Genomic DNA, 14,429 nt, shown 5'->3' on the forward strand with positions numbered 1-14,429 from the left:
TTGAGTTTACTATATCATTTAAGGCATTAAGAATTGTTGTAAAAAATGGTATTACTATTATTTGATTTTGTAATAGTAAAAATGGTATATATCCTAACATAATTATTTTTTTATTAATGATCAGTATAAATATTGCATTTTTTTGTATAAATGTAAATTGCACAAGTTTTGATTGATCTCAATTTTACATTACTCAAAAAGTTAGATTTAACTTGCCATTTCACAATCTAAAATTAAATCTAATTTCATTTTGTAGCACAAAGTCAACCAACATTTTTTATTTTTTATTTTTGAATGAATTTGAATGTAAGGTTTTATATAGAAGAATAAGCCTTATCTATGATTCACTAAGAAAATTACCTTGCAAAAGATCCAAATATGGCATCTATAATTAACATAAACATGACATCTCAGTAACAAATGACTAAGTATATTAAATGATTGAGCAATTTTTCAAAGTCATTAAGTTAGTCCACCTAGTCATTTGACCAAGGGAGAATCACTCTACTTAAAATTCTCCTCAGGGGTGTTTATAAACATTATCAGCCTCTTTTTTGTAAGTTCAAAAATCAAGGAAAAATCTATCAAAATCATAGAATCTCATAGATTAATTCCATTTATAGGAGATTGATTTTGAGGTGTAGCTTTTATTTTATAAATTTGGTTGCATAAAATTAACCTAAATTAGTGAACATATAATTTTTCATTACAAAAGTGATCATCTAGCATATCTCAATTTTTTGACACTCTTGAAAAAAAAATCCAGTATTTATCATAGTGAAACCAAAATCAAATATATAGCTAATCATAGTTATTTGATTTGTTTAAATTTAGATGTATTCATCACATTCATTTATCAATACCAATATTAACTTTATGTCTTAAATTATATGTATTTATCATTATTAACTAATTAATCTAAACTTAAAGATATTGGAGGGTGTGTATCAAAGTTGGGGGAAAAGAGGGGGGAAAGGGGGGTGACCGCTTTTTCTGAACTTATACATATAAATGAAAATGTTTATACTCAAAATTTAAAGATATTATTAAAATAAAAATTTTAGTACTTTTAGTACCATTTTTATACTACTCAGCAATTTTAAATAGTTAATATATTTTTATCACTAGAATACAACATATTGTTACAGAAACAAGTCTAGCGTTCTAAAAAATGGGACATAATGGCTCTCCCGCCTCTCTTCATTTGAACACTGTCATCGGTGCCTCTAGTTTGACAATGGTTTCTACTTCTACAATGTTATCTGTTGTGGATGTCTGGGGCGTTCCCTCGTCTTCGGACTCCCCCCCCCCCCTCTCCTCCTCATGTGGGGACTTCTGCTCCTTTGATTCACGGTCTGTTCGATGATGCTACTGCTATTGGGTCTGATGCTCCTCAGGTGGTTGTTGTTGAGGCTCCCCATGTTCCCCATGGGGTTTTGCCTAGTGCAACACCCATGCCCCCCAATTCTCTAGTTGTGGGTATTGTTGTTTTCAGCTCTCTGGCCTTTGGGGATGCGGCTTTGCCGCCTACTGTTGATATTGTTGGTTCTTTGCCCAAACCTTTTGGCAAGCATAGTTTTGCTCGTGTGGCCAGATCTTTCGCCCAACCCTCAAAGGGGTCCATCCTCTTCCCTGTGCTAAATCCTTCCCTGTGGTGGTTTATGGACAGGATGTCATGGACAACATTGGGTTCTACCAATGTTGTGCTCTTGTGTGCAAATTCTCTAGGCTCTATCCTTCTCTATCAGACCTTCATCACTGGGTAAGTGACTCTTGGTAGCCTTTGGTTTCTCACAATATTGAGCTTTCCCCCTGTGGCAAAGGTTTTTGTGTCGCTTCCTTCACTTCTTCCACTGGTCAGGATTTGGTTTTGTGCATGTTGTGGGCTTGGGGAGTGCACTCCCTCTATGTTAATCCTTGGACAACTTCTTGTAACCCTCTCATTGAACCACTTAATGTGCGTCTGGTTTGGGTCAAGCTCATCAATCTCCCTCTTCATTTTTGGGAGCACTCTTGTTATGAGGCTATCGGTAACTCTATTGGTCATTTCCTGAAAGTCGATGAAGTTGCATTCTCAATGGATCGCACTACCTTTTCCCACATTCGGGTGGAAATTGGCATTTCCTCTCCTCTCCCAAGAGATGTGGTTCTTATGATGGGGGATAGGCCATGGACACAACTGTTGGATTTTGAGGGCCTCCCCTTTTGCTACAGGAGATGCTTCTCTACCAGTCATCTCTCTTTAGATTGCTCTATTTCATGCCACAAAGGTGTTTCTACCTGGTGGAAGAATGCTACTACTGATCACTTGACAGTGAATGCTTTGGACTCTGCATCTGTTGGCTCCTCTCATGAGGATGATGTTGATGGTGTGCCCCTCACGACTACTGATGCTCCTACTACTCCTTTTGTGGCCTCATCTCCTAAGGTCCCCTCTTCTTCTTCTCATGTTCTATAGCCATGATCCCCTATTGTTGGATCTACTCATGTTGTTTTTGTTTTATAACAGCTTGATGTTTCTCTACAGTAGCCTCATTTTCTGTTGACACCTTTGTTTGTAACCCTGCGGGATCCCTTTCGATTGATCTCTCTTTTGATGGACCTAATGATAGCATCGCTTGGACTATGGTTGCTTGCAGGTAGAAGGGGAAGTCTTCTCCCCTGCCCTAACCCGCCCCCCCCCACTGGGGTTTGGGTGGCTCTCCCCCCTCTTGAGTGGGGTCTTTTTTGTCCTCTGATTGGATAGGATTCCTTGCCTGTCTAACTGTGTTTGTTTCTAATTGCCTTTGGGTTGTTTTTCTTTTTGCCAACATCATCTCTCTTAATGTTGCTTGTTTTTTGTTGATAGTTTTTTACTATGTTAAGGGTCAATGCCCTAGTTATTGTTTCTTTACTAATCAAAAACATTTTGTTACACATGTACCCTATTTTTTGTTGTGTTAATTTCATTTGGTAGAAAGATCTAGGTAAGAGTTAGTACTATAATTTACATATTTTTATACTTTTTTATTCTTTTTCTATAATTTTTTTAATTAAAAACTATATCATTGAGTGTGTTATTTAGAAAACTTCTTAAAAATATTTTTTAAAATTTATAAAGAGTGAAGAAAAAAAATTTAATTTGATATTTTATTTTTTTATTTTTTTTTATTTTGATACATGGACTAATAAATATAAAGAAAAAAAATACAATTATATTTCAAGAATTTGAATAAATTAGTAAAATAAACTAAAAAAATATGTGATTAGAAAGCTATGAAACATGTCAATATTTTGATGGTACTTTATCAAATTTTATTATAAATGAATAATTATGATGATGTAAAATAAGTAAAACACTTATAAAACATTACCATGTTATGTTAACCACCTGAAATTAAGATAAATTAAAAGAATAGAGAAACCCACAAGTTATCCCACATTGCATATTGCACATGATTTTATCTCCTATGAAATTCTTGACATTTTTTTTGTTTTACGTGAGAACAAATGATCGATTTACATTACAAAGTTATAATTGTCCAAACATTATAATTATATATTTATAGAGAGAGAGAGAGAGAGTAATCATGACACAAGAAGTAGTGAAAATATTTGCAAGCTACGCATTGGTTTCTTTCCAAGATAGAAGCAATGAGAAAATAGAAAATCCAAGATTGAAGCAACAAGATAAGATTTTAACTGCATAAGATATGTCTAGATGAGCGTCTTCTCCATTGGTGTTAGTGAAGCTTTGTAGTCTTGTTGAGAAAGAAATATTTTTTAGGTGTTTTCCACACTTCAAGAAAGTAATGAAGTAATCCAAGATCAAACATCTCAAAATGGATCTTCGTATATTCTCTCACATCTTGTATTAGTGATTTATTATTCCTCGTAATGAGAAAATCATCAACATATAATACAATGAACATTACCTTGTCAAAATTCCTAATGTATGGATTTAGAATAGAATTAGATATTTGGAATCCTATTTGAACATAGTACTTATCATTTTTTAGTACCAAGCTCATGGGGCTTGTTTTAAACCATGTAGTTGATATTTTCTCCTAAAATGTGTCTCTCGGACCATGAGAGTATCAAGTAGAGGAAGAGGGTGATATCATAAACACCTTCCATACATGGTACCTCTCCTAGAGAAAAAGTATTGATGGACATTGATTTATCATCTCCCAATTTTGGTCTTGCTAATGAGGGCACATTGGTGCAATTATGAGCACTTCTTCCAAAGATCTCCTTCCTAAGGATGAATCTTTGAAGATTGATATTCATCTTCCTCCTAAAATGTACCTCCCCCATGAGGACCATTTGGTGCAAATGGATGATATAGTCACTGCCTTTCCTAGTGATACCACACCCTCTTATCATTTCAATGAATTTCCCACAAGAGATGAAGCATTAATGAGTTATGTTGCTCCTTCTCCTAAAGATTGTCTTACCCATAAAGATACCTTGGAGCAAAGGATCAAATCATTACCAATTTTCTTGATGCTCTCCCTTCTCAAGATCTATCCTTGGAGAACAAAAAACTAATGGATTCACACCTTATAGAAAATAGAAAATCTTAGGGAAAAAATACTCAGAGAATAAATTAGTACTTACAAAGAAAATTACTAATGTGAATCAAATATTAAAAATTAGTAATGATAAATCATTTTATATGTTAAATATTAAAATGTTACACTAATTTTTTACAAATGCATCTTATTAAATGTAGCTAATCTTAGACGAGGTTTTATGCTCTTTGATGACTTGATATTTGTTCAATATTCCCCCCGTCTAGGTGACATGAACTATTTTTAGGAAGTTGTGACAGTTGCTCAATATGTGGTTAAATCAGAACTAATCGAGTCAATACCATTTTATTTTTTTAGTTATAAGAGGCCTAAGCCCAAAAAACCTCCTAATATTCTTCAATTCAATCCAATCCTCTTTGTGTGTGTGGCTTTGATCATGTTCCTAGAGAGTCACTTGGTATAGTCATATTACCTATTAAAACTAGTACCTGTGACTTTACCTACTCCTATTCATGTCATGCCCAACCGTCTTAATTATAACCTTCTTCTAGGTAGATCGTGGATTCATGCTATGAAATTAGTTCTTTCTACCCTTCATCATACAATCAAATTCATATATAACAATGAACTTTACACATTAAAGGCTAATCCTAATCCTTATAATTTCACTCATGATGAAGTGGGATATATTCTCCCCTTTAGTACTATGTTTCCTTCAACAACACCATCTCCTATCAATGATGCTTCTCTAGAAAGGAATTGGGGTACACTAGACTTTACACCCTCCTTCAATGGCTATAAGATCCCTCAATCTAAGAATAAAGCCTTGAAGGAGCCTTTTATGTCGTTTATCCACGCTTCTTCTAAACCAATTCCCACCTTTCCTTCAAACACATGTCTTGATAATGATGGGGGCTCTTTATATTTTGATACTAAGAATGAACCCTCTCCTCTAGACATTTCAACATTTACACATAGATAAAATGGACATGGTTTCGGATGTGTACAACAAAGTCTTGAAAGTTATGAGAAATCACACTTTTCAAATGAAAAGATAGGTTTCCAACCTCTTCCTTTGCCAATCCCCCCTCCATTGTCTAGTGAATCCACATCTTCTAATTTCCAAATTGCATCACAACAAAGACATAAGTTACTTCAACCTAGTACCTAGGGACCAGGGTACCCAGAGCTCTAATCCTCCTCAGGACCATGGCACCCAACACCCTGGTCCTCCTAGTTTGAATCCAAATTTTAAGGTTCTCCTCTAGATTGTTTCAAAGTCCAAATTTCCAGGTTGCAACTTCGAAGACCATAAGAAATACATAAAAGTAATAGGTGATGATGGATGGTATATTTTTCATAAACATTTCAAATAACATTCTTGAGTTCCTATTATGTTTCTCCTCACCCTATGGCAGTAGTAATTAACTTAATTGGGAGTTCTTTATCATGAGAGGTGATTCTCTTTCAATTACAATCATCTTTGGCTAGCAACATAACTCATTCTTACCTCTATGCTTTTAGGGCAAGAATATTTTCATACTTCTCTCTAGTTAAGGTTTTACTATTGCATTTTTGTGGTTGCATTATTCATAATTTGATTCCTTTCTTGCATGGAATTTTATGTCTCCTATGATTAATCTCTCCTTAGGGTAGATTTTTATCCTTCATCTAATTCTCTCTTTCTCTTTGAAGATTATCTCTTCTTTAGAGTTGCATTTTACATATCTTGATGTCTTTCTTGTATTGAATATTCATTCATGTGAGTACATTGTGTATTTTCTTATGTATAATCTCTCCTTAGATGTTGTGCAATTCTTCTCATTGTCCCTATACTTGGGGGACATTGATCTTTCTTATCCTTTCTAAGGATCCACTTTTCCAGTGTTGAGTGGTGTTTGCTTATGATTTGATGTCATTCCTTGTGTGAAGTCGTTGTTTTCTCAAGAATTATGTCTTATGCAAGATATTTGTATCCTTGACTACAACCTCTTTTACACTTGGTGATGTATAGCTATTATAAACAAAACCTTCACTTTGAGTCAAATGTGTGTCATCCTTCATCAATAATCCCTTTCACCTAGCAATGGGAGGAAGTTAAGCATTCTTGTTCTCCTAGATTCTGTGTTTGTTCAAGAAACTCCTCTTGGAGGTAGATGTCTTTGATCAAAGATCTCTTCTCCTCCAAGGATCCTATTTAAGCTTGTTGCAGGATATCTCTTTTTCAACTACCTTATCCTTGCTTGTAAGAGTAAATTGTCTCTTTAGCTAGGATTTATGAACATTGTTGCCTAAAGGATATCTCCTTGGTGTTGAAGGTGGGTATTCTTGTTTCTAGGTTCCTTAAAACATCAGCATAGGGCTATGTTGACATCTTAAGGGGATGAATACATGTCACCCTCTTTTTACTATATTGTACTATATTTTTGCAATGTCTTAAACGGGGTGTTCATTCTCAAAACCAGAGAAAAGAAACTCTTACATGGGATGCTTCAAGCCAGAAACCAGATGTAGCATTTATATATGTCTTACACGAGGTTGCACATTCTCAAAACTAGAGAAAACAAACTCTTACATAAGATGTTCTCGATACCAGACACCACTTGCACACACAATATGATGAGTGGGACAATAAAAATACAACTAGACTATTCCTACTCTCCTCCCCAACATGGATCACCTAGAAAAACACAACTAGAATGTTTATCCATGCTCCTCTCTTTTCTTCTTTCATGAGTTCATAGTTGTGCTATTTGTAGTTCATAGATGATGTGTGCTATTTCTCTTTTTATGTGATCCCTTGTGTTCTTGTGATGGAATTTTCAAGAATGCTATTAGTAGTTGAGACATTTTGATTATCAAGGTCTCTTCAACTAGTTGACTTGAGGTTTTGTTTTTAGTGCTAACCCTTTATGTTATGTGTCCTTGCATGAGATTGTGTGAGTTAAGATCCTAAGATTGGGGCTTGGTTCCTTGAAATCAATGATGTCTTATCTCCTTGTGATTGTGCTCCTAATTGCTCCTCTCTCTCATCTTTCTACTTTACCAAGAGTATGATCGTAAGCTCATTCTCTGCTAAATTGGTGACTAAATGTAGCATTGTAAATTATACATGATCTTTATTAGTGTGTCCAATTTCACATGTGCTCCTAGCACCTATTTTAGTATTTCCCTTTCCTTTATGAATTATAGGACCCTTATTGTAGCTAATTAATATTTAATTCAATATTATGAGTCTAATTCCATTTTATTACATCATCACACTCTTATTTGTGCCCTTGATTCTAAGTATGCACCCTTTATCATTTTATCTTGATTTATCCTTAATCATACCTTAATTTCAACTCTCAAATCATATTTTACATATCTACACATCTTGGTTTGAGCCACCGTGTTGGACTTTGCATTAGAATCATGATAGCTCACATCCCTAGGACCATGGTGCCCATCACCATGGTCCTACAGTTTTTTCCTCAAATTTTGAGAGGATAATTGGGTGGTCTTATCTTATTAAAATCTATCTCTATGTGAAAATATATCATTTCTAAGTTGTCCTAAAGGTTATTTCAATTACGAAATCCCTATATAAGGCATCCTTCTCAACTCATTTTCATCTAAGTACTCTATCCAATCCTAAGACTCTAAGAAATCAATTCATAAAGCACCCTTGCATCCGTGAAGCATTAATCAAGCATTTTTCAGATATCTTCAAGGTTGCATATTCATCCTTCAACCATTGTGGAGCAGAATGACATCAATCCTATGCAAGAATATGTGTGTCATTGGGGTTTTGAGTTTGTCATGCCATTTCATACAATATATATGCTTACATCCAAAGAGAAAAGCATCGTCATCAACAATTGCATATCTGAGGTATCTTTCCTTAAGTAATTATTTCAATATTTGTATTATTTCATTTAAGGTTGATTCCAAATCAAGGTTTGACTTAGGCAAACCCCTATTCTAAACATATTTCCCCTTTTCTTTGTGTGCAGGAATAGGTGTGGAGTTGTGTTTTTCAAGATTGACATAATTAACAGAGACAAACAAGTTCCCCTTTGGACAGTGAAAATTTTGGAGGATCATAGCAACTAGTGCCATGGTCCCGACAATTTAGGTCAAATTTCAGGGAAAAAATCTAAATCATTTCTTCTACTTAGATCCAGGTTTGTGGCTTCATATGATGATTGTAGCTTGTTGTTTATACCAGATCTCTTCAATAATAACCTATTTATCCTAATTTCAGCATTTTCACAATTCAACTTAGAAAGGGGGAATCAAAACCCTAACCAGGTGAATCTAATCAGACTTCTCAACCCTTCCTTAATGGGATTGAGGCTAGATCTATTGGATTCTCCCCTCTTTCAATTTAAAGGTTAATTTGGTTCATTAGTTGTCTTAACCTAATAGGTGAAACCCTAGTTCCAAATTACCTCTCTCTCTCTCTCTCTCTCTCTCTCTCTCTCTCTCTCTCTCTCTCTCTCTCTCTCTCTCTCTCTCTCTCTCTCTCTCTCTCTCTCTCTCTCTCTCTCTCTCTCTCTCTCTCTCTCTCTCTCTCTCTCTATATATATATATATATATATATATATATATATAGAGAGAGAGAGAGAGTATGTCTTTGCTTCTTCATGACTCTTCAAGCACCTGCATGCTTTGCGATACTTTCTTATTTTTCCTTTTATTGGTTTGTAATTAATTGTCAAGTGACTTCAAGTCATGGAATGAATTTATAAATTATTCATATGATAAAGAGGTAGTAGAAAAATCATGCTTGGATGACTTACCAATCTTGATAAACAATGATCCTTGTATGTTCCATCATTAACCTCTTAGACTTGTAATTTCAACATTCTCATTCATTAGTAGGGCTACAAGTTACCTTCTCCTTAAGGTATTTCATGGTGTTCTTGTTCGCTAAGCAATTTCAATGTGGATATCTTCCTAATATCTTGCCCAATTTTGTGTTCTCCTTGTGACTATTTGCTCAATTTCACTTCATTATAGAAGAAACCCTCTTTAGAGTTTGTTTACATCTTTTTTTTATTATGTTCTTTCATGTCATAAAATTTTACAATATTCTCATTGTAAAGATTTCATTTCTACCATTTTCTTATGATAAATTGGGCAACGTGTCATTGCATTGGTATAAATATAATTTTATTGCAACTAAAAAGTTGAATGGTGGAATGTATTGTGCTCAAAGGAGTTGTTTTCAACATGTGAATAGAGCTCAAGCTCCTCTTTGTTTATTTTATGGGGCAATTACCACTACAACTTAAAGAAGTTATAGAATGTATTATGCTCAAAAAATTCATTTCCATAATGTGGAATAGAGGTCAAGCTCATCTTTATTTATTTCTTCCTCTAATCCCTCTACCCTACTACAAAGAACTGGTGTCTCTAATTGTGGAATATAAAGTAAGATGAAGAATCAATTTATGTCCTTAGATTCAATTATATGTTATGTGGCACTTGGTAAACACTTCAATTATATGTTATGTGGTACTTGATAAACACTTCTCACTCTGCTAGGAAAAAAACCACCCCTACAAGTGAACCCAAGAAAAACTCAAACCTCTATGCATAAAAGAAAAAAAAATGCTTATTAATGATTTAATTTTGAATGATGACTGACTAAGAACCCCTATCTAATAGTTTTAAATAGCCCATAGGCAGCATAAAAGAAAAGGCAGTAAAACAAGGGTGTTGACCCTATACAAACTCCAGTCGTATAAGTCATTAACAATAGGTCAAAATACCTCTATTAACAAAACAGAGGGCAAACAAGCCATCAATAGCACATTAGTAGAAAGTTAGGATCCCAACTCAAGAGTGGAAAGAATCACCCACAACTTGACTCGATAAATTTTGGGGGGAGGGAAAATTACCTTTTTGCTTATGAAAAACAACAGTTTAGCCAATACTACCATTAGGAACATCATTACAAGTGGGATCTATTAGATTTGTGTGAATGGTGTCATTGATGTCAAACCCGATAATTTGATTAGCACCAGATGTGGAATATTGTGTATTAGTGTAAGATAGGTATGTATGTGATGTTGAAAAATGGTGGAAGATAGGCATGTATGTGACATGAAGCAGTAAGGTGAGTATGAGCTACTGGAGTTATTTCCAAAAAATCCTCTTCTATGAAATATTGTGTTTTTCTTATCATGGTTTGTATCTAGTTACGGTATTAGTTGTATCTGTTGTATTGTTATCCGAATGGTTATTTGCATTATGATTTATGGTTTTATGTTTCAAAATTTGTGGCATTTGTATCTTTAGGTTGGAAGTCGGTGTGCTTGGAATTTATGCTTATGGGCCCATTTATGGGCCCATATCTATGGGTCCAGTAGACTCTTTTTTTGTTATGGTAATTGAGACATATGTTTATGTAAATAAAGCATGTGAAGGAAGTGTGCAGAAGATTAGTTAAGGTCGATATGGTTATCCTATTTTTGGTCGAGGCATGTTTTAGATAACATGTTAATTCAAGAAAAGTATTATTGTGTAAATAATTTGTGCTTGGCCAACATATTATTGGTGTTAGGTCCCGAGGACAACTTAGAGGGGGGCGTGAATCAGTTGTCTTAAAATATTAAACCAAAAACCACTTAAACAAATTATTGTTTAATATTGGTGAAACAGTCTGTGATACCGGTGAAATAAATTAACTGATAAATGTAATACCGGTAAAGAATAATGCATGAAACCAAAAGACAAAATCATCCACAACACATAACACCAATATTTGTATGTGGAAACCCTGTAAGGGGAAAAACCACAGTGGGAAACCTTACCCACAATCAGATGATACTACTGCAGATAGTAAGTGTACATAAATGGGGTCTACACATGCAGAAAGGCCAACCACCTAGAGCTCACTGCTCAAACACAAATGGGAGTCACACTGACTACAATTGGATGGTTAAATCCAATAAGAATGTACTGCTTAAAGTAGCATCTTCATATGCCGGATTCAATACCGATGTAATGCTGATATGCTTTCACAAAACCCTAGCTTTACCTTCAAATGATGTCTTCGTGTATAGCTCTGCTTAATCTCGCATATACCTTCACACACAACCTTCTTCGCATTCCACATTCGATCTTACATTTAAGATCTTACATTTATACCATAACCTAAGACCAATTATAGTAGGTTGGCTCTACAAGATATTACAATACAATCATTTTACAACTAATACAATACCCGATGCAATAACCGATTGAACATGTCGGCTTAATGCATTTACAATATTAATTAATTATCTCCATAGCGTGTCATGTTGATCTGGAAGAGTTAAACCTGTCGGTGTAACCCTAGATAACCCTAGACCTATTTGCCGTAAAAGCAAATATGCAAGTATGAATATACCAATGATTAATTCTTCAAAACAAAATGTCCCCATTATGTCTTCGATATTAACAAGTGTCTTCCATGTCATTCCAAGTGTCGGTGAACCATATACGAGTAACTGTGCAATAGTTACTTGACTGTCGGTGAATGCTGCTAGATCTCCAAAGTGCCAGAGTTTATAAGTGTTTAGTAGGTGTTGACATCAATGACAAAACCATACCAAAATACCAACAATTAGATTATGTGATTACCGGTATATATATAGCAAATATGTATGTGTGTCGTATGAAAAGTGGAATGTGTGTATGACAGATAGCAGAGTATGAAGTGTGGGAGTGACAGAGTTATAGATAGGAGAGAAGTTGCAGAATGAGAGCAATATACAGTGTGAGTAGTGGAATATGATATATGAGTGAAGGTGTGCAAAGAAGAGTCAGAGTGCAGATAGTGTTATAGTAATCCCTTTCTAAATATACTACAAGCAGTTAGATAAGCAAAGTGGAGTCACACTGATGCAATAATCCCTTACCAGATCTGTTGTAGGCAGTTATGGATAGGTTGGAGAGATCCTTTACCAAATCAGCTATAAGTTTATGTGATTTCTTATCTGAGCTTATCTTGGAACTGACTCCTTGCATTTGGAGATGCAATTTTCCTCAATTCATTAATTTATATTGCAATGAGTATTTTGAGTGTCAGACGCTTTTTAATCTGGTAGTGATCCATCCAGAAGTGAGCCACCCTTTTTGTAAACATCATATAACTAGTTATATTATCTTGAGAGTTAACCCTCTTCGTGGTTTTTCCCATTTGGGTTTTCCACATATAAAATCCAGTGCTCAATTTGTGGTTGTGTTGTTTTCTTATTATGTATTTGTTGATTCATATTGATAAAATTAATATATAAGGCTATAAATTCAGTAAAAGTTTTATAAGTGTGGAAATATTGATTCACGCCCCCCCCCCCCCCCTCTCAGTATTTTGGTCCATTCAATCATTCAATAGGATCAAGGGGGGATATCCCCTTAGAGTGTCTGTCAACAGCTGGAGCAGGTTGTGGAGTAGGTTGTTGTTGCATAACAAGAGCAGACGGTCGCTGCAAAACATGAGCAATAAGAGTAAAAACCTCAGGGCTAGAGGAGGCCACACCAGCAATAGGATCTAGGGGCAAGGAAGGCCACAACAATAGTAAGAGGTACAACCTCATCCTAAGAGGATTCATCATTACCATGTGAAGAGTCATCAAAATTGAAAGTACCAATAGTTAGATGATCAACTTTCGCATCTTTCCACTAAGTATTAGTAGATTTATTGCGCGAGAGAGAAAAAATTGTAGCTAAGTGACCAATTGAGGAGTATCTATGACAATGAAAGGGGAGGCCCTCATAATCCAGTGATTTGAGTCAATGGCCTATCCCCAACCATAAGAACCACATCCCAAGAGAGGCATAGAGATGTGAATATTGATTAGAATGCGAGCAAAAGTAGAATGAACCATGAAGGATGTGGTATCATCCACCTTCAAGAAGAATCCAATAAATTTTCCAATAGCCTCATAACAAGAAGTTCCCAAAAATGAAGAGGGAGATTGGGAAGATGAACCAACACTAGATGCACATTGAGTGATTCAATAAAAGGGTTAAAAGAATTTGTCATGGTTTGACCGAGAGAGAGTTAACTCCCCAAGCCCACATCTTGCTCAGCACCAAGTCATGATCATCAGATGAAGCAATAAAAAAACCCTCTATAGAAGGATAAGGCTCGATAACTAGAAACCAAAGGCTTCCAAGAATCACTCACCCAACGATATAGATCTAGGAGGGAAGGCCAAAACCTTGCAAATCTGCACACCAATCCACAGCATTGGTAGAAGCCAACATTTTCTATCACATCTTGGCCACAAACCACAACAAGGGAGGTCTTGGCACAAGGAAGAAGACAAGATTTCCCCTTGGGAGGAAGAGTAGCAACAGATTTGGAAACAAAAACAAAGCTTTGCCCACTAGTAGTAGAAAAAGGCCCGAGAGGGGGGGGGCACACCTGCAAAAGCCCTAGTCAAACTACCATCAATATCAAACCCACCCACAACTAGGGGGAAAAAGAAGGCGCACCAGCATGAGGGGAGAGAGAAACCACACTAGCACCCACATGCGCAGGAGAGGGGACACACACACCATCAACAAAGTAAGGTAAGGGAGGCACAAGGAGCTTTGTGACCTGAGAAAACCCAAACTCCATTAGGTCATGAGGAACCCTTATTGAAGATCCCACCTACGTAGCAAGAACATGAGCAGAGGCAATAGTAGGTAGATCATGCAAACTAGGGGGAGCAGGCTCGACAGAGGCACAAGGAAACATGGGCACAATAGAGCCAAGTGGGAGAGAGATTTCAAATTGTAGGAGGTACCCTTATCTAATAGTTATTCAAATATAGTTTTTTGATTCTAAGACATTATCTCAAATTAGTATGCTAATAAATATTTTTTAAGATATTTTATAAAATTCTTAGCTTCTTTATTGATCCAATGCTACTTTTCAATTTGTAAGGCGTT

This window comes from Cryptomeria japonica, chromosome 7, assembly GCF_030272615.1.
Source record: "Cryptomeria japonica chromosome 7, Sugi_1.0, whole genome shotgun sequence".
NCBI lineage: Eukaryota > Viridiplantae > Streptophyta > Pinopsida > Cupressales > Cupressaceae > Cryptomeria > Cryptomeria japonica.